This window comes from Zosterops lateralis (assembly GCF_965231275.1).
Source record: "Zosterops lateralis genome assembly, chromosome: 5".
Lineage (NCBI taxonomy): Eukaryota > Metazoa > Chordata > Aves > Passeriformes > Zosteropidae > Zosterops > Zosterops lateralis.
Genome location: NC_139766.1, coordinates 31,699,896 through 31,723,230, shown reverse-complemented (window position 1 = coordinate 31,723,230; position 23,335 = coordinate 31,699,896). Strand labels below are relative to the sequence as shown.

Here is a 23,335-nt window from a genome sequence, read left to right as displayed (position 1 = left end):
ATGTCTTCTGGAGAAACGAAAAATAAAAAATATCTTCTGGGTGGGGAAATATAAAATTATCAATAAAAAATTTGGTTATTAGAATACTTCAGAAAAGCATTTACTATTAATTTGACAAGATGTGATTATATTCATTTTATTGCAAATGAACTATAAAAAGTGATATAATTATATGGTATTGATTCAGTCTATTTTACCTTTTCTCAGCAATACTGCAAGGATTGTGGCTACTTCAGTGAAACACATTTCAGTTGTTTCAAGAGCATGAGCTAATAAAGCAAGCTAACATGAATGATGTTTCCTCATTTTAGTGGAGATTGGCAAGAATTTTCTTGTTGCAGAGCAGTGAGGTGTATACAGAGAGACTACACACCTTCTTCCCCACCACCCCTTCCCCCTCAGTCACTGAAATCTAGTATAAGCAGCAGGTTTGTTTTTTTTTCATCAACAGCACCTCATTTTACACTTGAGCCATTCTCCATATCACCTATAGCTCGGAATAAACTCATCACTTTTCATATGGGAAAATTGAAAGCACTGCTACACCATTCATTCACTGGTCCTCCCAAATACACTTTTACCTAACTACTCTGACTGAGCTAAGTGATCCAAGAATTGAGAAATATTTCTTAAATCCCTAGACAGATAATTTTCTGACCCATACTGGCAAGATTCCTCATAGAACATAGAAGACATCAATTGCATAGATTATTAAAGCATTTTTGGCTTTCTAGATTTCAGATTATCACATCTAAATTGTCACAATTCATCTAAGTTTTCATCTGTACAGTGGATAGTGATATTAACATTTCTACATTATTCCTAATATTTATTCTATTAACTAATATTGAAGATTAATTCCTTGATATTTAAATGCTCTTTTGATACCCACAGCACTACAGAGTCACTACAGCTAAATGCAAACAGGATTTTATGAAATGACTCCCTGAAGCACTAGAACTCTAAGTCTATATAAATATTATTCCAATAGTTTTATGAAGTATTTGGTGTGTTTCACAGACTTTCTGGCGAAGGCTTCAAACCTCTGCTTCCCCATGTCTGCTGCTGAGAAACACAGGGCCCAGTTTTCAAGCTTTTATAGCACAGTTGCAAGCACTACCTTTGTATAAAACCAGCTTGGCATATCTTGTATGCCATACCCGTCAGGCTTGCAAGAAAACACATTTCTACAGAAAGAGAACATGTGTTCAATATCCAAATAAGTATACACAAAATGCCTATACGTCTATAAAAAACCATTGCCTGTTTTTAAGTCTAGCGAGCAAAACAAATTAAAATGCAGATATTATAAAAGGCTGGCTTTACTTTATCTGAGGAAACAGATTGCTCTTATAGCCCTGAGGCATTGATGATTATGTCAATTTATCCTTCACTGCTCTATATAAAGATTGACCTTTCTTTCCTTACCAGTAATAGTTAAATTACTCAAAGACTATATATTTTCAAGGAAGGCATTTAATGGAAATGGTCTGTCCAATAGGTGCCTACTCAGACAGCTAAAATCCAGTAAATATTAAGAGAACAAAATAACTATCTGGTGGTTCTTAATTAGCTATTTTGAATTTGATTGCGCAGAGACTTTTGAGTATTTCTTTTAAGTGGTATTCTAATTTGTTAACTTTAAGTAATTGACATTATAAACTGACTTTAATCTCTGATACATCAGTTTAGATGTGTATATATCAAGGTATGAGTAACAATAAATTTGAAGGCCTACACAAATAAGAAAACATGGAAATCTAAAAAGCCTAACTTTACAGAACTCTGATTACCTAATATATGATGTGCTCTGAAGTCTAAGTTTTGTCTTTTATTAGCTATATTGACAAATACCTCCCAAGAACACAAATTACATGCGTTTTTTGTGGTAGATATACCATCTTGGTTCACTCAGTCTGGGCTAATTCTAGCATGATCTTGTGAAGCATTTCCACCCTAAGTGCAGAGTGGATAACAGATCCATGGCATCACATATTTTACAGATTCATCTTGCCTAACTACATTATTTGTTAATGGAAACACCTGAAGGTCCTCCATAAATGATTTTTTTTTTTTGTGCCATTAATAGAGGGACCTTAAATTTGCATTGATATTAACTAGAACTATTAAGAAACATTGTTGGTCTTAGTATCTACAGATGAAATAGGAACAACTTCCTTGACTTTCTTTTCTAATGCAGTCTCTTAATAAGGCTTTAATAAAGATATTCCCATGCTTCCTGCCTCCCAGTCTATGACTGCAGTATTATGGTTTTCTATCTTCTTGTAGATCTGTAGGAAAAGGAGTCCTTTTTGGTGCCCAGTTATCACACTGAAACAACCTATGAGCTGAAGAAGCTGTATCTAGAAAGACACACTCATAAGATGGCTGTGAAATAATCACTTACTATGGAGTCTCCTCCATGAAACTAGTAAAACTTAGTGCCTAAGGTGACCTTTAGTCCATTAGTCTTTGCAACTTTTCTGTAACTAACTTCCCATGAACCTTGTCCCCTTGCAAAGAAAAAAAGTTGGAAGATAAATACAATTACAAAAATTAAGTGCATTAACTTTTGTAAATGGTACTGTTACTCTTGATTATTTTCTCCCGTTTGTTCTTTTAAAGAACTCATCTTCACCCTTACCCCATTCACCCCAGGAAATCAGTTTTCAGGCTCATACACACCTTTTCTTAATGTTTATTTAAGATCAGGTTTTCCCTTCTCCAGTGCCAAAGGCATGTGATCCTTAGAAAAAGTTGAACACTAAAAAAAAAATCAAAATCTAAAGCAAACGCTTTTTTTCTTTTTCTTCACAGAAATATACAGTTCAAAGTTACTTAACCCCAAGAAATTTTCCTCCAAGCACTGCTTTTATGAAGTGTAAATCATTGATGACTTTTTTAATTTGGCACAAAAACACCCCACTGAGTACTTGCCCAGTTCTCCTGTTATCCGAATATATATATGTATATACACTCATATATAGAGTTATATTCCTATACATGAAACAGAAATACTCCAAAGTGCCACAGAACAGCTGGAAAAACACAGAGACCTTTTTTTCCTTCTTTTCACTTAAAGCTGTCTGAAGGAAAAGAATTGAACAACCAGGTTTTACTATTTAGATTTACTATTAGATTATTTTAGATATAAGCTATTTGAAGTTCTGTCTATATCTAACTCTTCATGACTTTTAATTGCTATAATGATAAGTTTTGTTGTTCTTGTTGTTGTTGTTTTTCTCTGTAGAGAATCCAGAAATCAAAATATGTGCAAAGCATAAAGTATTTAAACATGAGGAAATGGATAGGCAGCTAAAGTGAAGCAGGGTAACAAAAGTGTGTGATCGGAATATTGACAGGGAAATAAATAAAATTGCCTGTGTTTAGCAGTTCATCTGAGAATACATTATCTGTAGACTGTACAGCTATATTAGAGGGTAACATTTAGTTAATTTGGAAGCATTTAAAAGAAAGTATGGCATCTGGAACGGAAAATCTATCATAATGATTGGTGAGCTTTTCACATATTAAGTATTTGACCAATAATACAAGATATAACCTGCATCCACTGAAGTTCAGACCTGCCAGTGCTTTGGTAAGAATATGAACTAGTTTGAGTTGAGAAAATTATAGACATAAGCAGCTAATCAATTTGTTCCTGCATATCAAATCAAGATTTAAACTTAAACGAACTTTGAAGATGCAATCCTAGCAAGATAACAAAGATCAGAACTCTGATTTGGCCCTATAATTTCAGAACATGCCATCAGTTTCTGTATTACACTTATACACACTACTAACATGCTGCACACATGGACTGACTTGGCATATGTCACATTTCATTACAAACACTTAAATACAATTGTTGCTACTTTCCAGTATTGAAACAAACAATAGAGCTATCAGAATAAGATAGCTCTATTTATAAGATAGCCTCTGTTTAGAAGTATTGTATTTATTCACATACACTACACCTATCTGTGCTGATAGATGGATGCTATAGACAGAAGACAAAAGATGACATTCACACCCTGTAGAGTTTCTGGTCAATTAAATTTCTCTATATCTTTAGCTTCAGCTTATTGAACTGTCTTTTAAATTTCCCTGAGATGAACAAAAGTGTTCAACATACTAATACCAGCTTTTTTACAACTCTTGACAACATTACTATGATAGCCCCCATGTCACTACTCAGCGTTACCATTGAGCATATTTCAAGCAATCCACTTCCACCAAACTTCCATTTCCACTAGTGTAATCCACTGCATAGCCATAGTCTGACTCAGTTATTAGTCTGCAGGTTAGTCTCCTTTCACCATTCCTTAAATATGGACATGTAGATCATTAATAAGATATACCTTGTCACCCCAGCAGCAGTTTCTTTTCCATTCTGACTACATATTTAAGTGCCATTTGTTTCACAGCAATACACAAAACAAATTTATAGAAGCAGAAAAAGGCTTTTGTAATTAGCCATCTTTTCCAGCTTAGTTAAAACTTAAAAACATAAAATATTCAATGGAGATCAATTACCAATAAATGCAATTTAATCACTTTAAAAAATAATAATTTACATTTAAAAAGTGCTTTCTTGAAATATATCCTTTAACCTAATGCATCAATAGTCTAGCAGTCCCAAAAAAATCTTCTATTTTGAAGGAAACATTCAATTACAATGAAAATATGAATACCTTGAAATGAGAACACTCTAGCAAAAATATTTGCAGCCTGCTTGCCAGACAGTGTGCAGGGTTACAACACAGCATATGCCTGTACCCTTCCAGTGTTGCCCTTTCTTCTCTGTCCTGCATGGCAGCCTTTACTACCCCACAAGGCATTTACAACATATGTGTTGCATTCACACACAGTGAAGAAGCACAATCAGATCTGTTACTTGTTAGGAAGCATCAAACCTTTACCTCCTTGCCCATCTGACAGGATGGCTGCTGAGCTCACTATTCACACCTTAACCTTCAGCTGGGCTCATTTATTTCCCAGGAGACACATTCAGAAAACTGACAGTTACAGAAACAGTAGCAGGTTAGCAGAGCTTGCCTGGGGGAGGGGAAATTCCAAACCAAGAAAAGCTTCTCAAAAAAGGTTTATAGCTTTCCAAGCTTACATGTAGACTAAACAAGGACAAGCCTAATAAAATTAATTGCTTCACAATAGCAAGCTTTGTGTTTATATTCTGAAAATACTGTAAGCTCTATCTGCTTAAAACAATATTGAAAACAAGGTGGCTTGCAGTTTTAAAGCATGTTAGCATAATCAGCCTTAAATTAAAACAGATGGGAATGACAGATATGTTAAGGTTATTAAAGACTTCTAAAGGATAGAGTTAAATAAGGTTACCTAATCCATCTTAGAAGGGTATTATGAATTGCATCACTTAAACAAGAATAGCATTCTTGTATCTATTTTTGATTTTACAAGACTAAATGAAACTACCAACACAAAGTAACCAATGGCAAGCACATAATATATGCCGACTACTCTCAGTTTTTGAGTGAAAAAACAGGATGTTTCCTGATATTGAAAGGCTTTCATACAGATCTTTTAACAATGAAGGTGATAATTCTCCTGATGTTGCAGTGCATAGTGAATGCTCACCAGTGAGGACAATATATCAGCATATTAAAAATCAGCATATTGTATCTATCTAGGGAGAATGAGAATTCTACCATTAAAACCTTCAAATATTCAAATATTCAAATATTGTGATACAATCTTCTCAGATGTTCTTTTAAACAAAACCCCAAACCTCTCCAGACCTTTAAAACTTACAGAACATTGGTATTGTCACCTGTACAAAGAGTGTAATACAAATCTTGTCTTCATACATGCAGCAGCTATTAGCATGTCTTTTAAGGGCTTGTTCTTGCTACTATAGCTATGATAAAAATGTCTGTGATACCTCGTTGTTTGGTGCACACAAGAGGATTGGGAATCTCACTGGTACACTCCTGTACCAGTCCCATGTCTTCTTCCTGTGAAATATTCTTCAGCTCAGTATAGAGCTTTCAATAAACAGCCAAAGCTTAAAGCCTTCCAGTTATATACAAATGAAGTTGGAAACATGGTTAAGGGCCTGCTCACATCAGAGGGAGAAAAACTTCAATTCACATGTATGAGGTAAATTGTTAGCACCAAGCCACCCTGTAAAGGCACCTTTATGCACCTTCCCCTTGTTGTGGGAGACAACAGGCTGCTCAGAAAACCAACCAGAAGTCGTGCTAAACACACTTTCTGATGAGAGGTGCCAGAACCAGCTCTCAGGCAGAGAAAGGATTTATGAATCCTGTTTGGGTTTTGGTATGAATAGGTGTTAATATGCTGAGACTTGTCAAAGCTACAGTGCTATCTCAATGCTATGTATGTGCAAAAGCCATAAAATATCCTTTTCAAACCTTCCCTGCCCCCATCTTTACAATCCCCAGACTAACAAATCCCAGTTCCCAAGGTTAACTGAAGATTAGGAAACAGCACTGGCTTCCAGAATCACTTTTCTGAATTTGGATGCCTATATTGAAGTAAATCCCATTTTGCAACCAGCTTGAAAATTATTTTCAAGGTCAAATGTACATGGACAGTTTAATCCAGTCAGAGTACCTAACATCTAAAGTTCTTCCACTGTAAACTTTAAATTTTGAGAGTGTGGGTGAGGATTTTCAAAATTTTCAATGTCTCCATTTTTGAAAGTAAATGACCCAACACATTTTTTTAATATATAATTTGCTAATAATGTTGACATTTTTGTTGCACCAGAAAATGCAAAGTAATCAGGAATCAACCGGTCTACTTTATGGCCTTTTTAAGATTAAACAAAGCCTTTTATTCAGCTACAAATTGCATTCAAATATTTAAAGAAGTTCACATAATTGAAGTTTTCCTTGTGCATTTATGTACAACAGAGCTATGCTAGGTCAACCATCACCTATTGAAATGTTCGGCTACATTTTCCCAGCTGCAGGGCACTAACAATATCTATATGAGCACATTCTAGCCATCCACCAGGACTTAAAGTAACTGAACTGATGTCTAACAGCAGTATAATTCACTAAGACTAAATTCAATCAGCACTCAGAAGGAAATGGGATTAGAGTTAGCATTCTAAATCTGTGTTTGTAAATCACATATACACTTTCATTTCCATTCAGTAGAGAAAGTTGCAGTGGAGAATATGAAGTGAAATTTTTGCAAGTGACAAAATGCATAATTTCAAGGCAAGTCTATTACATGAAATTAAAATGCATCACTCAGATAACATCAGCATCTATAGAACCAGAAGAAAATTTAGACTCATTAGTTTCCATAAGGAGATCAAACATCAAGGCAAAAGAAGAGCTTTATAAAAGCCCTCCAATAAACCTTAATATAGAAAGAGCTAGTATATTAATCTCAGTACACTGCTATTTTCACTATTCTACTTAAAGGTGTTTTTCAAGCAGTATCAGAAGTTTTGGCACAGGTATTCTTTAGGCATGACAGATACATATTTGAAAATACCTTAAACTGATTTCTAAGTTACTTCTGGCAAGTTATACCAGAATTCCTCATGAAGTTCCCTTAAACAAGAACAGTGTCTTTTCTTAAATGTGTCTTGAGAAAATGAATCTAAAAGGTTTCATGTAAAGTGGCTTTGTTTTTTTTTAAGCAATATTTTGGAGGACAGCATGAAGAAATGAAGTCAATGCTGTAATCATAATGAAGTCAATGCTGTAATCATAACAGATCTTGGAAGAACACAGGAAATGTGTCTCAAGTCACAAGAAAAGCATTACAGAAACAAAACTCCCCTGTGTGCCACAATTTAATTTTCTTGCATTATTAAATAAAAATCTCAACATTAAAAACAAAGATCAGCCACTTACCTTTGCCAAATAGGTCAAGTTACTAATGAGTGTGAAATAATCCCAGTCTTTGCACCACCTTTACAGTGCACTTTGGTTTATGTTTCCATGAACTAGAAACTCTTTTTTAAGATAGAAAGCCAAGTGTTATATGAGTCCAAAAGCTCTGACTGTTAAAAAAGCTAATTGCTTCCAGTGAAAGCAAGATTTATCAAAAGTTAGCAGGTTACTGAGCTGAAACAATCACTAATCAAGTAAATGTTACAAATATTCAACAGAGTTAATATTCCTCTATTTTTCCTTGAAAAATGTTGTGTGCTACTTGAAGGACACTTGAAAAATACCAGTTAGTGTGTTAACAGGTTAAAACCTACCAATACAGACATGCTGCTGTTATCTGAGGCATTAGTCCTACAGCAAACTCAATTCTGCATAGAACAAGCCCTGTTTACAAATCTGGGGCACTCCCAGAACTTCAAGGGACAGAGGCAGTTGGGCTTCAAGAAAGCACAGACAGATTTATCTGCAACTAATGGAGAATTTGTTGGCTCTTTTCTCTGTGGTAGCCATCACCTGCAAACTCATTTCCACAAATAAATTTGATCTGTACCCTTGGGCTACCAAATCCCAGGATGTGTAGTTCTTAAATGGCAAGTTCTTCTAAACAATTCTCACTTATTTTCATAGCACTTACTATTCAAAAAGGTAAATAGCTAGTGGAACTAGCACCCTGCTACTAAATACACTATTTCTGTATATTAACCACAGGACCCAGCCTCAAAGTACATGATGTACTAGCAGCCAGATTTCAACACTGCTGGAATGCAAAGCCTTGACCAGAAGTCAGTGTTATATCCTATGTGTTGAAATGAAAAATGTCAGAAAAAAGAGCAGCTGCTTCAAAGAATGAATAAAAAAAGTACAGCTATGAGATTTAAGAAAAAACCTAGAGGGTGGTCACATCCTCAGGGGATTGGCATTTTCTCCAATCTCAGTGAGACTCTTTAGCACATTCAAGTACAACATATGGGCCTATGTAAGGTTACACTGTAGAAAGCAGAACTGACAAAGATTTTAATCTCCATTAGAAAAGCTTAAGAGCACAACATCCAGTTATTTAATATAATCTGCCAGGATTTTACCAAGTCTCAATTAAGGAAGGCTTTCAGAGTCTACCAGGCAATTTGGAAGGCTGCTAGGTTAATATGATAGCATTCAATATGTTTGAGTTTATATTGACAATGGCACACAGTACTTTGAATAACATTATTGTGCAAGCTTCCAGTTGTTCATTATATCCCCCACTTACTATTAGTCACAGCTCAGTACTGGAAGGCAGAGGGCAAGCAGCTGTCTAGGGCAGAAATAGCATCAGTCTTCACTGCCTACTTCAAACTTGGCAGAGTCTTGGAAGCACTTGCAAACTTGTCTCTGAGAAAAAAAGGAGAAAAGAGTTTGGAACAGAACATTACACAATAGTAAAACTGTGTAAACAGAAAAACAGAAGCGTCTTTACCTCTCAATTCACAACTCACATGGCAGAAGCCCGACACCTGACACTTCCTCTCCTCCCAGCCTGGCTTCTGCTCTATGGGTTTTCCTTATCACTGATATCAATCTAGATAAAAATGCCCTGGAGTTAACCAGGAATGCAACAGCCGAATGGGCAACTACAGGAATAGCAGATAAGACTACTTATAGCATTTCACCCAGGTTAAGAATATATCGGCAGAAAATTAGCTGAGGTTTGTGGCCAGTTGTGTTGAAATACCATTTATATTACAGTAGACACTTGTAATTTTCTCCATTCAGAACTGTATTTCCTAAGTTAAGATCAGGTGCAATGTCTTAAATTGAAAGTTCCTAGGAGACAGGTGATGTTAAAAGGGAATAAATGAAAGCAGTATAAAAGATGTAATTATTTCTACTATTTAGTTATACTGTTAAACAGAGGTGGACTACCTGAGGCAACCAGGACTGCAAACTGTGCTTTGTCTTTACCTGTCAGTAAATGGCAGATTCCAAAACTTAAAAGTAATATTTTATCCTATCCTGTCTAACGACAAAATCTTTTACCACTGTAGTTTTAAACTGTTGATTGTACCCAGACAATGTAACTTCCAAGATGATACCCCTAACAAATGCAAAGGAGACAGCTAACTTTGTCACAGAAATATGACTGTAATGGCAGTCTCAGTGAAGAGTTAGTGAATCTTCAGTTAAGCCACACACATGCAGGAAAATCTGAAAATACCTACTCTGACTCTATGCTATTACAGAGTCTTTTCACTTATCAGTTGGTTTTTGAAAGGTCACTTTTATATTCCTTGTAGTAAATGCAGTTGTAATTATCATTTATTTTGGCATCTTGCTGGTATTTGGTAGGCTTGTTATTTTTACACATACATTACACTTCAAAATCTTCAATGAAACAGTTCACTGTTTCCTCAGAAATGAAAATATTAAAGATGTAAGACTCTGAAGAAACTTAAGTTCTGTTCCTCTGCCAAAGTTGATACAGTTTTCATGAAAAGCAAACTCCCCTCTAGCCTTGCACCAATAAAACTGTGCAAATAATTCTAGCTCATATTCCCCTCCACAAGGATTCAGCTGCTTCATAATAAATGGGTTACACTCTAATTCTTGTGCCCTGCCCAGCAGCACTAGGAAAGGGGGTTACACTGAGATCAATTGTGTGGCGAACTTCTACCTTAATTTATAAGCCAAGCAGAGTTTGAGTTTTCACAATCTTGCCACAGCAAAACAAGTTAGTGCTCTGATAGTTCTCTCTTACTTCTCTCAAAAGCTCAGGAGCCACAGGCACCAAAAATCCCTCTATCATCATTAATGACTTAGTTCTTAAAACACATTTGCCATAGAAAACACAAGAAGTTCATAGTAGCAAAATGAAACTCCATCTACAGATGCTTTATCCAGGGTGAAGACAACGTAGTTCTTATTCTAACTTTCACTATTTCTTGACATATTCCAGTGATTTTGTCTACACTAAGTTTTTATTAGTGTGAAGCCTGGTCATGTTCTGTGCAATATGTTTTTTTAAATTTGAATTACTGTATTTTGGTAAGCATACAATTCATGTTATTTTAGTTGACCCTGCTTTCCTTAATCCAATATTATGAAAGCAATTAAAGGCTTGGAAAAAGACTAGGAGAGATACTGGAGCTGTTCTTCTCATCAGTAAGCATAGAACACATTTCTTTTGTTGGTATTTTTAAAGAAAAGACATCTTGACCATTCTCAACCAACTCAAGGCTTCTATCATTAAGCCATTCAGTACCAAAATTAAATCTCACAGAAATAGTTTCTCAATGAATGACTTAAATAAAATATATGAAAGTTGAATAAGTGACAACCTACCAGGGCCAGCAAACTAAAAACTTAGTATGGTAGATATTTAAATTTCATGCATAAAATTTTTCTCCTTTTAAGAAAAAAAATAAGACTCTATTTAATCCCATAAGCAATGTCTTTAAGGAGGTGTGGTAAAAAGAATCAAGGTAAAAATCACACACCCACATAATTTGAAAAATCTTAAAACAGGAGGGAACTGTACAGAAACAAGCCTGCCTCATTCACACCACAGAATTAACTTTTAGGAAGAACAAGATTTTTCTATCATGCCTACAATTCAGCCCCAAGGTCCAAAGCTTTTGTAGTTTGAAAGCAAGATTTCATAGCTATTGGTGCTCCAAAGCTTGTGTGCCATTGGGTAGATATTACAGCAAACAGTTGGAGTCATTTCCACAAAGAACAAATATTGCAAAGTTAAATGCTCTGCTTTCTGGTAGACTATAACAGGTTTTTTTATTTTGACACTATAGCAACATCCAGTAAGTTCTCACTGAGAAATTCAGTTTCTCTAGGGTTTAAGGTCTTCAACTGTTCCTTAAAAATACCAAAACTCACTTCCCTCATCTTGCAGAAAGTAAAGGATACGGTTAGATTACAGGAATTGGTGTGGCTCTTTATCTCAAATAATATCTGTGTGCTATCTTTCTGTATAGTTGTCTCACAATCTTAGCCTCCCATATAACTACTAGATTAAAACTTAAAAAAAAAAAACCCATAAAAGATTAGAAAACGATTGCTTTCTAGCAGAAACCAATTCTTTACTTTTGGCACATTACTGCTAAAGAAACTGTCAGAAAGTTGACTAGAGGAAAAAGGATATAAAACAAAGCAGCATTGGAACTTGATTGTTTTTTATAGCTATTATCATAACTAGTAATAGTTATCAAAGACCTACTCATTCCACTCTAGTTATCAGCCTTGTATTAAAATTTTAAGGGGGAACTGTGAAACATTAAGAATTAATCATTAGCAGCCCAAGAAAAGCCAAGAATAAACATTTGTATCACTTCTCATGCTTTATGTAATGACAACTATTTTGCCACTGCACACATAGAAACAACAATCCTGTGTTGCTCACAATTGCATTCACAATTGAAGTAAATTGTGGAGTTAGAGAAGGAAGAATATGGAATAGAGAAAGAAGGCCTTGTGCAGGAGAGGTGGGTATGTCCTGCAGGGCTGGGCACAAGCCTTCTGAAGGATTGGCAGATGCTTGTGTGGGTGTCACGGGCGGGAAGATCCTATGGTGGTATTCCTGAAGTGAGGAGATAGCTTTTGGCCAGGCTTGCACTCTTGTGAGAAATGAATAGCCAGTGAGCAGTGCAACTTCACCCCAGAGTGACACATTCTTGTGAGAAGTGTCTTCCTGCTGTGGGACCACTAGGACTGAGGCTATTGTAGTGTTCAGAGGCTGAAGGTCTCCTCTGAAGCAGATTTTTGGGCTTGTGGAGAAAGTACTCTCTGGATGATGTCAGGAAAGGTTTCCACAGGAAACTGCAGAGCAGTATATGCCTTCCACAGGAAGGGCACACACCAGATGGTGCTCACCAGCAAAGGGCCTTTTATAAGCATTTGGGTGAGCTTGCAGTCTATGGAAAAGGGATCAGGGCTGGGGAGATGGCTGGGAACAGACAAATTGATTTGTCCAGAAGGAGAAAATGCCTTTAAAAGTGGCAGGGTAAAGTGTGCTGTGGCAGCATGGGTCCATAGGCTAAGGGATTGAGGAAAGCTTGTGGGCCTGTGAGCAGGGAGCTGTTGGAGGAAGGACAGCCTTCTGAAAGGCTTGCACATGCATGTGTGCAGCTTCCATATGGTGTGAAGGTGGTGGGGGTGGCAGGAGAGCACACTGATGCTATTCATGGGCTCAATGCCTCATGTTTTGGTGGGCTTGTCTTCCAAGAGAGGACTTGTTATGTGGGGGGGACCTTACCCATGTGCAGAGTGCCTCGTGTTTAGAGCAGGCTTCCAGTCTTGTGAAAAGTGGTTGTTTGGAAAGCAGAAGCCACCACTGAGTGGGACAGAAGGTCTCAAGAAAAGACTGAGGATATGTAGGGAGGAGCCTTGTCCAGGGGTGATGGGATTGTGAGGCAAGACATGGTGGGCAAAAGCTTGCTGTGGTGATTGTGAGCAAAGTGAATCCTGTTAGGGCAGGCTTGTAGCTATGCAAAAAGGTATGTTCTCTGGGGTAAGGAGAAAGCCTTGTCCTGGACTGACCACTAATTTTGCGCAACTTCCATTTGCTGTGTGGGCCTTGTAGGCAGCAACAGTGTGATGAGTGCAGTGATTTATGTTTGAGGAAGCCTCAACTTGGAAAAAAGCCATTCCAGCAAGTGGGGATGGGTGCCTCTGAGTGGCAGGTGCCTGCAACAAGGACAAGCTGCATGAGGGATGACTTTAACTTCTGTGCATGATTTTCTTAGTTAACTACCCACCTCCCTTCCCCACATTTTAGGTTTATCTAGAGGGAGAAGCAAAGCAAAACACAACCTTAGAAAAAGTTAAAAATCATGTGTTATCTTACCATCTGTGGATTTTTTAGTGCTGCTTTTATTAGTTACCTCCTTAATACTTAAACTGACCACCTTTCTCTGGAAAGACTTGAGATCCACTTTAAGACAAATTCACAGAAAGCTGCTCTAGTCCAATTCAGATTTCAGCTTCTACTCTGACTATTCTCTTCTGACTCCCTGCTTTAGAACACATGCTTTTTGGACTATTACACTTTAATTTGTATCTTTCCCATCCTTCTCAACTTTATTATTGACTAGCAGATATAGAAGCTACCCAACGCCCAGCCAGCTCACATCCCCTCTCAGCACCTACCTGTTTCCGGTCACCTCAATTCAGCAGTGATTTTTGTTTGCTGTTGTCTTAATGCACAATCCAGATGGAACTGGAAGGATAAGGCAGTGCAGTTAGGTTTTGCAAGGTGATTCTCTGAAGCTGTAATACTTGTGATGCCTGGAAGGCTCTACTGGTGTGCTACAGATGGGTAAAGTTCCCAGGTTAGGAATCACTGACGTTTTTCTGTCTAATGCTGGTGGTCTTTTTAGAATTTGGACTGAGGCTAGTATGGGTTATAATTTAACTTGATTGGTATGAAACTACTTTCATTACAGATACTGCTGGCTGTGCCAAGCACACTGTTATACCTGGGGTGTTCAGAGACAGGGTAAAGGTGACTGATAATGTCCAAATTTTTTTTGTTTGCTGTAGAGGAAAGAGGTGGTGGGCAAAAGTTGAAATGAAGAGGAGGAGGAAAATTTGACAAGTGAGTATGGTACTCTAACACCTAAATAGTGCTTACTTGAGATGCAGGTTATAGGTTTATCCTTCTAAAAACCTACCAAAAGTAATAGCACTGGAGGAATTATTATAAAGTGTCTTCATGCTGAATGTAGCAATTCATGACTGTATGGATTTATTGGTTTTGAGAGATACTGCGTGTGTGCTGTCATAGGAGTTAAAAGAGAATATTGTTTTACATTATTTTTTATGGCTATTTAGAATTTTCTTAGGCATAATTAAGATGGTGCTTGGCTGCAGCAACAGGTAAAGATGGGATCTGTCACCTGTTGCAATCACTGATTTTTAAGTTTCATTGTTCTTGTCTTGACAGCAATATTTTGAAGACCTCTTTTTGCTGGGCTGTTACTCACCTATGCTGTGTTTGTAGATCTAGATTGTGAAATGCAGATACTGACCCAGTTTATTGAAACAGAGAAGTGCCCTGTGAGGTGTTAAGCTTGATTCTGCCTGTTGTGGTGCACTCTGTACTGCTGTGAACTTGACATGTACTGCTAAATTTTAATTCCATCAAAACCAGGTTTAGCTTTAAATGCCTCAAGGTAGTGCTGCTGGGAGCTGTGATTGCTATGGTAATGCTGTTCATACAGTAGGTTTGTGAATACACCTACACTCAGGCAACTTCAGTGGCTGCAGAGATAGTTGATGACATCGCAGTCAGTAGGAAGAGTTGCAATGGTTTTAACATGGATTTTTTAAATTGGAACAGATTGCTTTCATCATCCAGAGTTTTTTATCTGAAAAGGACCCGAGTGAACAATCTGTTGCCTACATCACTGGAGGAGGTAGAAAGCTGTAAGCCAGCACTGGAGGTCTATTCTTGCCCGTTAGGAAGACAGCAGTCTATGAATGACTCAGTTGGAACCATGGCAAAGCAAAGCTTATGAAAAGGATATATTGCTGCCATCAGCCGTCCTGTCTTGGTGAATGGTTCAGAAGTGAGGTAACTGTGTGGTGCCTGAGACACCCAGATGCCTTCCTATAGCAATCAATGATTTACCACAAACACTCCTTCTTCGTAGCCCAGCATAAAAAATATGGAAACTTTTACATCTTTCCTGGGCTAGGATGAAGCATAAATTACAGAGAGCACCTTTTAAACATGTTTGAGGCAATTTAGAAATTGGTGCTACCTTTTAAGGGTGTCTTCCCTTCTCAAAACAGAACGTTTTCATACTTATGTTTTGCTACCATTTTTACTTTATTTTTGGTAAGAAAGTAGGCTCTCTGTTGTTTTTCCAGTAGCTGTTTTGCTTTTGGCGATACTGAATAAATTTAAGAATTTTAAATTGTTGCCAAAGAAGTTTAAACCAATTCTTTCTGAGTTGGGTAATGTAGATCTAGAGATTCTTTACTTTGCAGTAGTAAACCTTCCATAAAAAGTTGCATTTGGGCATCTCCTATTTTAACTGAAGAGTCTATTGTGTTCTGTCCTGCTTAATCTTTTAGTAATGGCTGGATGAAAAGGAAAGTTGTCCTCAAATATATCACTTTCAGCTTGAATTTTTCATACTACAAGTAGTGACCCTTCTAAAGAGCAATAACTCTTATAGCACTGTAACAAAGTTTTTGCCAGCCTGACATTTCAGCATGTAAAAGATTGCAGTAGCCAATAGAAACACCAACTGAGGGACAAAATTTGGTGTTCATAGTTACAATTGTTTGTGCTTGATTAAAGGTATTTACATTGCAATTAAATAATATTTTGGTCTAAATTTCATAACAGAAAGGAAAGATTCAGTGATGTGTTATAATTACAGTTCAAATCTCTAGAATATGTTCAGTTACATGTTTAGAAAGCAAAGGACTCTGCCTACATCTTCAGATTACTTCTCTTGCCTTTGCTAGTAGCTGCAACATAATGTGAACAGGAACAGCAGAGATAAGAGTACACAAGGAGGAAAAATGTGTGTAAAACACACACCAAATTTACCTTTATGTTGTTGTCCCACTTCTTTACCAGGATTCCTTTTGTTTTTCACTGCTTTTTAAAGACTCTAAAACAGATATCATAATGTTTGCTTAACAGATGGAGTGCTGTGTTTGCTGAGGTGTATCTAAAAATGGTGCTTGGCAACAAGGATCAGATATTTTTACACTACTAAAAACAGTGACTGGTGGCCACATATTTGAAGACAATTGGCCTTCTCACTGTTAAAGATAAAAGTGATTTTGCTACAAGCACTTCTCTGCATAAAACTTTTCTATTGATGATGGATTAATCTTAAATTGTGTCTTGAAAATGTCCCACTAGAGAATAATTAGAGACTTTCTTGTGAATAGTTACGTTATAATTTTTCCATTTGTCCATCTTGATTCAATTTATCAGCTTCACTTTCTTTCTACAGAAAACCTAGTGGGACTTCCATATTCGACTCCTTCAATTCTGTGAAACATGTCCTCATAACTCACAATACAATTTGAAAAGAGTGTCCTAAATTATTGTCTAATTCGCAGCTGGGCTTATTAGCCTCAAAATATTTTCCAGAGTGATTGTTGGCACAGAGCAAAACAAGATTAAGTGTTGTTCACAGTGGGTTTCTTCAAAGTTGTTTTGATTTTTTTCAGTGTGTTGTGTCTTGTTTTTAAAGCCAAGTGTTGTGGTTTAACCCCAGTTAGGAAGGCAGTGCAGGCACCTGCTCACCTGAAAGGTGGAGCTGAACCACTCTGTCACACATAAAATAAAACAGTTTGTAGGACTTCTGGATGTCGTTTAATACCCCAAAACGCAGAGCAAGTAAAATTCTGGTAGGCTGAGATACCCTGTAATGTGCATTTTTATGCATGAGCAATTTGTTTCCATGAAACCCTTCCTGGGCAAGATTTTATCTGACATCAAGCAGCCTGACTGAAATTCTGAATGAAATGTGGCCATATTCAAGGACAGAAGTAGCAAGTGAAATATGACAATGAAGTAAACTCATGTTCATGTATTTTGGATAGGAAAGAGTTTTATATTTGAGTGGTTTTTTCTGCACAACACTTAATATAGTAGATTCCATTTAGAAGGAAAAATTGAAATTCCTTAAGAGTAATGGAAAAGAACAAGATTTTCATAACCTGTAGTACTGAAATCTGTAATACTTTATATAATTTGGACAATGGAAAAATATGAAAGCTCTGAGTCCAGCAAAAAGGGAAAAATCTTGTTAGCTTTTAGCAGGCTTTATCTATGCCCAGGTGTTTGCTTGTACTCCCTGCATAACTTTACACTTAGATAAATATAGTGATGTAATAGTCTATGGACCATATCCCAGGCTGCCAAGGTAATTTACCTGGCTTGCACCCTGCTTTTGACCATCCAAGAATTTCTTGTCCTGGCAAGGGAATGAGCCACAGGCCAAAGCCATATTCTGATGGTAGCTGCTTATTTGACAGTCTTGACCTTCTTTCCCTGCCAAAGACCAAATTGAGGTAGCAAAATGTTGCAATCTGTGCAGTAAACATATCTCTTCTGAATGTGTTCTGTAAATGTTCTGTACTGTACACAGTTTGTGATATGATAGGAGAAAAACTGGGGTATATTATTCCAATCTCCATAACTGGCAATTTTAGCAGGAAGGCGGATTCCTTTTTATTGCATTAAAGCTGTGTTCACAATAAAGGAAGCTACCTGCACAGAACTCTTGAGGTGAGAAGGGTGTGGGGAAATTATACACATCTGACAGTGAAATAACTAATATTAAAAAATTTCTATTTTGACTAGAATGTTATTCTGAACCAGATTTTTAATCTGCTTCTAACCCAACAGAAATCCATTTGACTATCAGGGTCTGAATTGCACCATAAGATTAAAACATTATTATTAATCAGGTTTGTAAAAAGATAGATGCCAGGGAAAGGGAAGTTGTGTTAATGAGGATGACAAGAAGCTTTAGGGCCAAGGAAGTTGCCACTGCCTTTCACCAAAGTCCATGCACTGAGCATGTGCTGTTGAACATATCTAGAGGCCAAAGGCCAGACAGCAGTGAGCATTAACCAAAGGGGTGTTAGTGAAATTTACACTGGATGATGTTGTTCATATATTGCAGTTACTGGAGAAATGGTGCATTGAAAAACACACTTCCTCTGATATCTTGTAGCAGCATTTTTCCACATGGCATGAAAGTGAATATTTAAAATATGAAGCGGGTAGTTTGTTTGGTGAGAATTTCCAGCAGAAAATGCAAACTTTAAAAAAAAACAAAACAAAGTGAATGGGTTTTTAAAAATTTTTGTTCTTCAGGGAGTATTTGGATGTCAAGATAAAAAGTCTAAGAGCATTTCAGTCAGAAATAAAATAATGGCTGATGAGGATATTAATTTAATTTCAAGCTGTGTCCAGGTATCTGAGTTGTTCAGGACCAAGAATTGCTGCTGGAAATTTTTAGTTACTTTCCACAGGGAAAGATAGTTCCAGGAAAAGACACGAGGACAAACCCTAGTCAAGTGAGCTGCACAGGATAATCCCACTTTGTGGAAGGCGCAGGTTGCTGTCCTAGGTGATGTAAAAAATGGAGGGAAGGCTGCTTCTCTGTCTGTCTCTTCTGGTTTAGACCTCCTTTCCCTTAAAGACAGAAAGTCTGATTTATGCTTGAGCTTAGTGAGAAATTCTGGAATATAAAATACATAGACATGACCTTGAAAGTTAATGTTTGACAGCATGCCCAATTACTTTGAGGATTATAATGAAAAATTACTTCTACTGAAATCCTTTGCAGTATTGTTTTTAAGCAGGAGTTTGTTAACTTTCCAGACATACTTTTCATGTCCACCCGGCTCGTAACATTTTACTTGATAACACATACTGAAATGTTTGTCAGGCATGTTAGGATCTTGGTTGTTAGTGTCAAACAAATCCAACTAAATATTTATGAAGCTTCTTGCTGATAAGAAGAAAATGGTGCAATATATGCACCATAATACTGTAGCTGCCTTGTTGGTCATCAATTCTTTCTGTGCTTGGAAGTGTGAGCATTTCTTGAACATGCTGTAACTCATCACTATTCTATATTGGTGGAAATTCCTGAAAGTCAAGCAAGCATGCTTTTTAAACAGAAACCTTGGCAACAAGAAGAAAGGGGGGAAAAAAATCCAAAGGGCTTCTTTTTCTAAAGATTGACAGAGGCTACAAGTTGAGAGGTGAATCAAGTAAGCTGGATAATGTCCAGAAAGTAAGATTAAGAAGAAAGGAAAGAATCCTAGGCTCAGGCAGCAGACTGATAGAGTAATTTTCTAGGATGACATTAATAGGGTGACATCAGTGAGCTTTTTAGTTCTGTCTGCCAGTGTATTTATTTCCTTTCGAACTTAAGTTAGTTTGTTTTACTTTTAATTCTGTCTCCAGCAAAAGCATGAGTCACCTCTTGCAAATAGATCCATGTTCCTGAACAGTGCAAGTTTTTATACATGAACTGAATGGTTTTCAAAGTCGAGAGAATGCAAAACAAACAAGTTCTTTGGAATATACTTGAGCTGCTGTTGATCACTAATAGTTGCAGCCAGCTCCTTTGCTGATGCAAATGGGTATAACTTCCATTGATTCCAACAGGGCTGTGTTGAGCCTTTACAATACAATAAGGTACTGGGTAGAAAGCTGTTACCATCTCACAATCAGATTTTGTTGAGAAGAAGTCTTGCAAAGTTTTCTCTTGAGGCCCTATAGAACTCCTTGTAGCAGACTTCAGCAAATGCTGCTGAATGAATGAAATAATTTTAGTTTTCCTCTGCTCAGTAAGGATTGTCAGCCTAGTCAGTACGACCAGTCACTGAAATGAGGTTCTTCATTTACTGGAGCATCTATGAAGTTCTAGAGCACCAGGACCCTGAGAAAAGCTCTATTTTCTGTACTTTTACTCCCAGGTCCAGCATGAAGAGTCAATAGCTAATATCATCTCAGAAGAGTTGAAACAGGAGAGGTTCGGCTCTAGGACTGAAGACAAAACAAGTATTAGATTTCTTATGCATATGTTGGCTGCTTACTGCTGTGTGGTAGAATGGTCAGAGTTAAAAATTTGCTGTTGATAAAGAAGACACCAGTGAAGGAGGTACATTATCAGTTTCTTTAGAAGGAATAAAAGGATGTAAAGATATGTTTGCTTCTAATGAAAAATCAAGTGTTTAAAGCTCAGTAATTATTTTGGCTTTGCCAATATACAGAAATTTATTACATGATCATATTTTTCCCATTTGGGATATACAATGGGTATATTCAGAAGAGTGTCAAAATTGAACATGTCACTTATAATTAATTTGAATATATTTTCTACTTAATTTTTTAATTTTTTTTTTATTTTCACCGACATATAAGTAATAAAAATCCAAGAGTCTTCTAATGCTGTATTATTGATTTACATAATTTTATGGGTTTTCTACATATTATTTAGTATTATTTCCCCTGTATTTTAGTTGAAAGCTAAAATTACAGTAGAGGAAACCTTCTTGCCCCCTCACCTTTTTCTAGTGCACATGTATTTGCAGCAAGAAAATGGCATTAGATATTTTCTTTTACTGATGCTAACTTGTATGTTCTTGAATATTTAATTTAATTTCTTCAGTGATGACTCTGAAGACCTCTACATGAGGGACACTACAAGACAAAGAATGTTAGTGAGTCTTGGCATTTGTACACAGAGCTGATCGGAAGGTGTTCAAGGCAAAGTTATCTTGGATCCAGCACTTCTGTCAGAGAGAACAGTCAACAGAAGCTCTCATTTCAGGACAATAAGAGTATTAACAGTTTTGGCTACTTAAATTGAAGTACTATATAACTTATTCCCTCTTCTAGATTATATAGAGGCCTGCAGAGCTGAAAATACCATGCCTTAGGTCACATTTCTAATTCTTACCTACTGCCAGACATTGAAAGAGGTATTTATTTCTCCACCCTAGGCTACCAGTGCAGTACAAATGGTTTACAGCAAAAATTCCAGACTCTGTTGGAGCAGATGTTAATCCCACATTTCAAATGAATTGCTATACCCTGTTCCTGGTGGAACAAAACTACATTTAAAATCTAAATAGAGAGGTAGACTACCACTGTGCACCAATTCATTTGAGTTTGCTGCAGTATTGCATAGTCTACACTTTCTCTGTTTAATTGCATGCTTAATAATGCTTAAGTGTGTAAATAAATGCATTTGCATTGACTGGTTTGGTTTCTCATCAGTATCATGTAAAGATCTCAGTTAAAGCTCATGGCTTTCTAACAATATTATCAGAAAATATTTTCCTCAATCACATATAAAATAAAGGGGAGCCTGAAATTTGCTTTCATTGTAAGTGGTACATTTGGTGCTTTCCTTTAATCGAACTCAGACGTGACCAAGTGAAAACACATTAAAAGGAAACTAAGTTGGCCTGGTCTCTTTGGAATGGATCCTTGAAGTCATAGTTGAAGATGCAGGAAGGACCTCTGAAGATTATTTAGTCAAAGCTCTGTGAAAAGGAAGGACATGTAGAGCAGCTTGGTATTAGCTGTGTCCAGTCTGGTCTTGAATATCTCCAAGAATGGAGACTTTATCACCTCTGAAACCTGTTCCAGTGTTTCATCACCCTAAGTAAAAACTTTTTTGTTTAAACAATTCCCAGTATTTCCATCCTTTCTCTGGCCACTGCTAGGAAGAGTCTGGTACAGAATCCACATGCTCCCATCAGATACCTCTCCAGGCTGAACATTCATAGTCCTTTCAAACTGTCATGAAAAACGCTGCAATCCTTTAATTGCTTTTACTGCTCTGGTATATCTATGTCTGTCTTGTACCCAGGGAGTGGTGTCAGCAGTGCTGAGCAGAGAGAGAGAACTGTCTCCATCAGCCTGCTGGCTAATGCAACTCAACATGTTGGCATGTTTTTCTGCACAGATTGGGCTCAACTCATTTTCCACGAAGATCTCCAGGTTTTATGATACCATGCCACTTCCCATTCAAATGGATCCCTGTGTGCTTGGGTACTTGGGATTATTTCTCCTCAGGTGAAGGATTTTTGCACATCCCTTGGATTATCAAGATTAGCCTTAAAAAGTATTTCTACTGAAAGATTCTGTTTTTCTTAGATATTACATAAAGCTTCAATAGCAAAATGGTTTGGGTTTGGGCGGGACTACAGGAATCAGAAAAACAAATCATGACCTTGCCAGGTCTAAATACTGCAACCTTAAATCAAAACTTTTGGGTAAGTACAGATGTAAAATGAGTTTATATAGACAGTCACTTTATCCTAATTCCACAATGTATTTCCCTAATACCTCCTAGAAAATGCAGTTTGCAAGTGAGGGCTGGTAGTTTTGTACGAAGTGCCTCTTCAAGATTTTGTTTTCTACAATGATTTGTGCAGTGCTGCAAGTGGGTGGCACTGGTGGAATTTTGCCTTGACCCTGCCAAAATCCATTCAAGCAATGATCTTTGAATACTTCTTTCCAAACCACATGACTGGTTTTTGGCATCTGCAAAGGTTATGTTTATCCAAAACCACCCTTAAAATTCAGTCCAAAAACCTTAAATGTCCTGTTTAGGATATCTAAAATCAGCTTCTTGTGATGGTTTAGTTTTTTCATGCAGCTGCTGGTAGTGAGCTTAGGCTATGCTGCCAGTCTGAGTGATTAGTTGTAATGTCACTGTTCTCCTATCCTTGCTGGCTACATGTGCATATGCATCTATAAAAATATTTTTCCTTTTACTAATGCTTGATCCAGGGTAGTAATATAGTCATAAGTGAAAGCTTTCTTTGCTGCATGTCATTGCAAAACCATTTCAAGCATCAAAATGAAAGCTAAAGAGCTTAAAAGCCAGCTAGATTGCATTTGCCACAATGTATGTATTTGT

At 36.9% G+C, this 23,335-nt stretch overlaps 2 protein-coding genes across 2 annotated transcripts in view; one reads left to right on the top strand and one right to left on the bottom strand.

The window, feature by feature from the left end:
* The window catches only part of SORBS2 (sorbin and SH3 domain containing 2), a 203,984-nt gene extending 189,725 nt beyond the window's left edge, over positions 1-14,259 (bottom strand). The window contains exons 1-2 of the mRNA XM_083860950.1: positions 14,052-14,259; positions 9,166-9,287 (exon numbers count right to left, since the gene is read on the bottom strand). The gene's annotated coding sequence lies outside the window, so the exon portion shown is untranslated. The remainder of the gene's footprint in view (positions 1-9,165; positions 9,288-14,051) is intronic.
* Positions 14,260-14,366: 107 nt separating this feature from the next.
* The window catches only part of TLR3 (toll like receptor 3), a 33,432-nt gene continuing 24,463 nt past the window's right edge, over positions 14,367-23,335 (top strand). The window contains exon 1 of the mRNA XM_083860964.1: positions 14,367-14,499. The gene's annotated coding sequence lies outside the window, so the exon portion shown is untranslated. The remainder of the gene's footprint in view (positions 14,500-23,335) is intronic.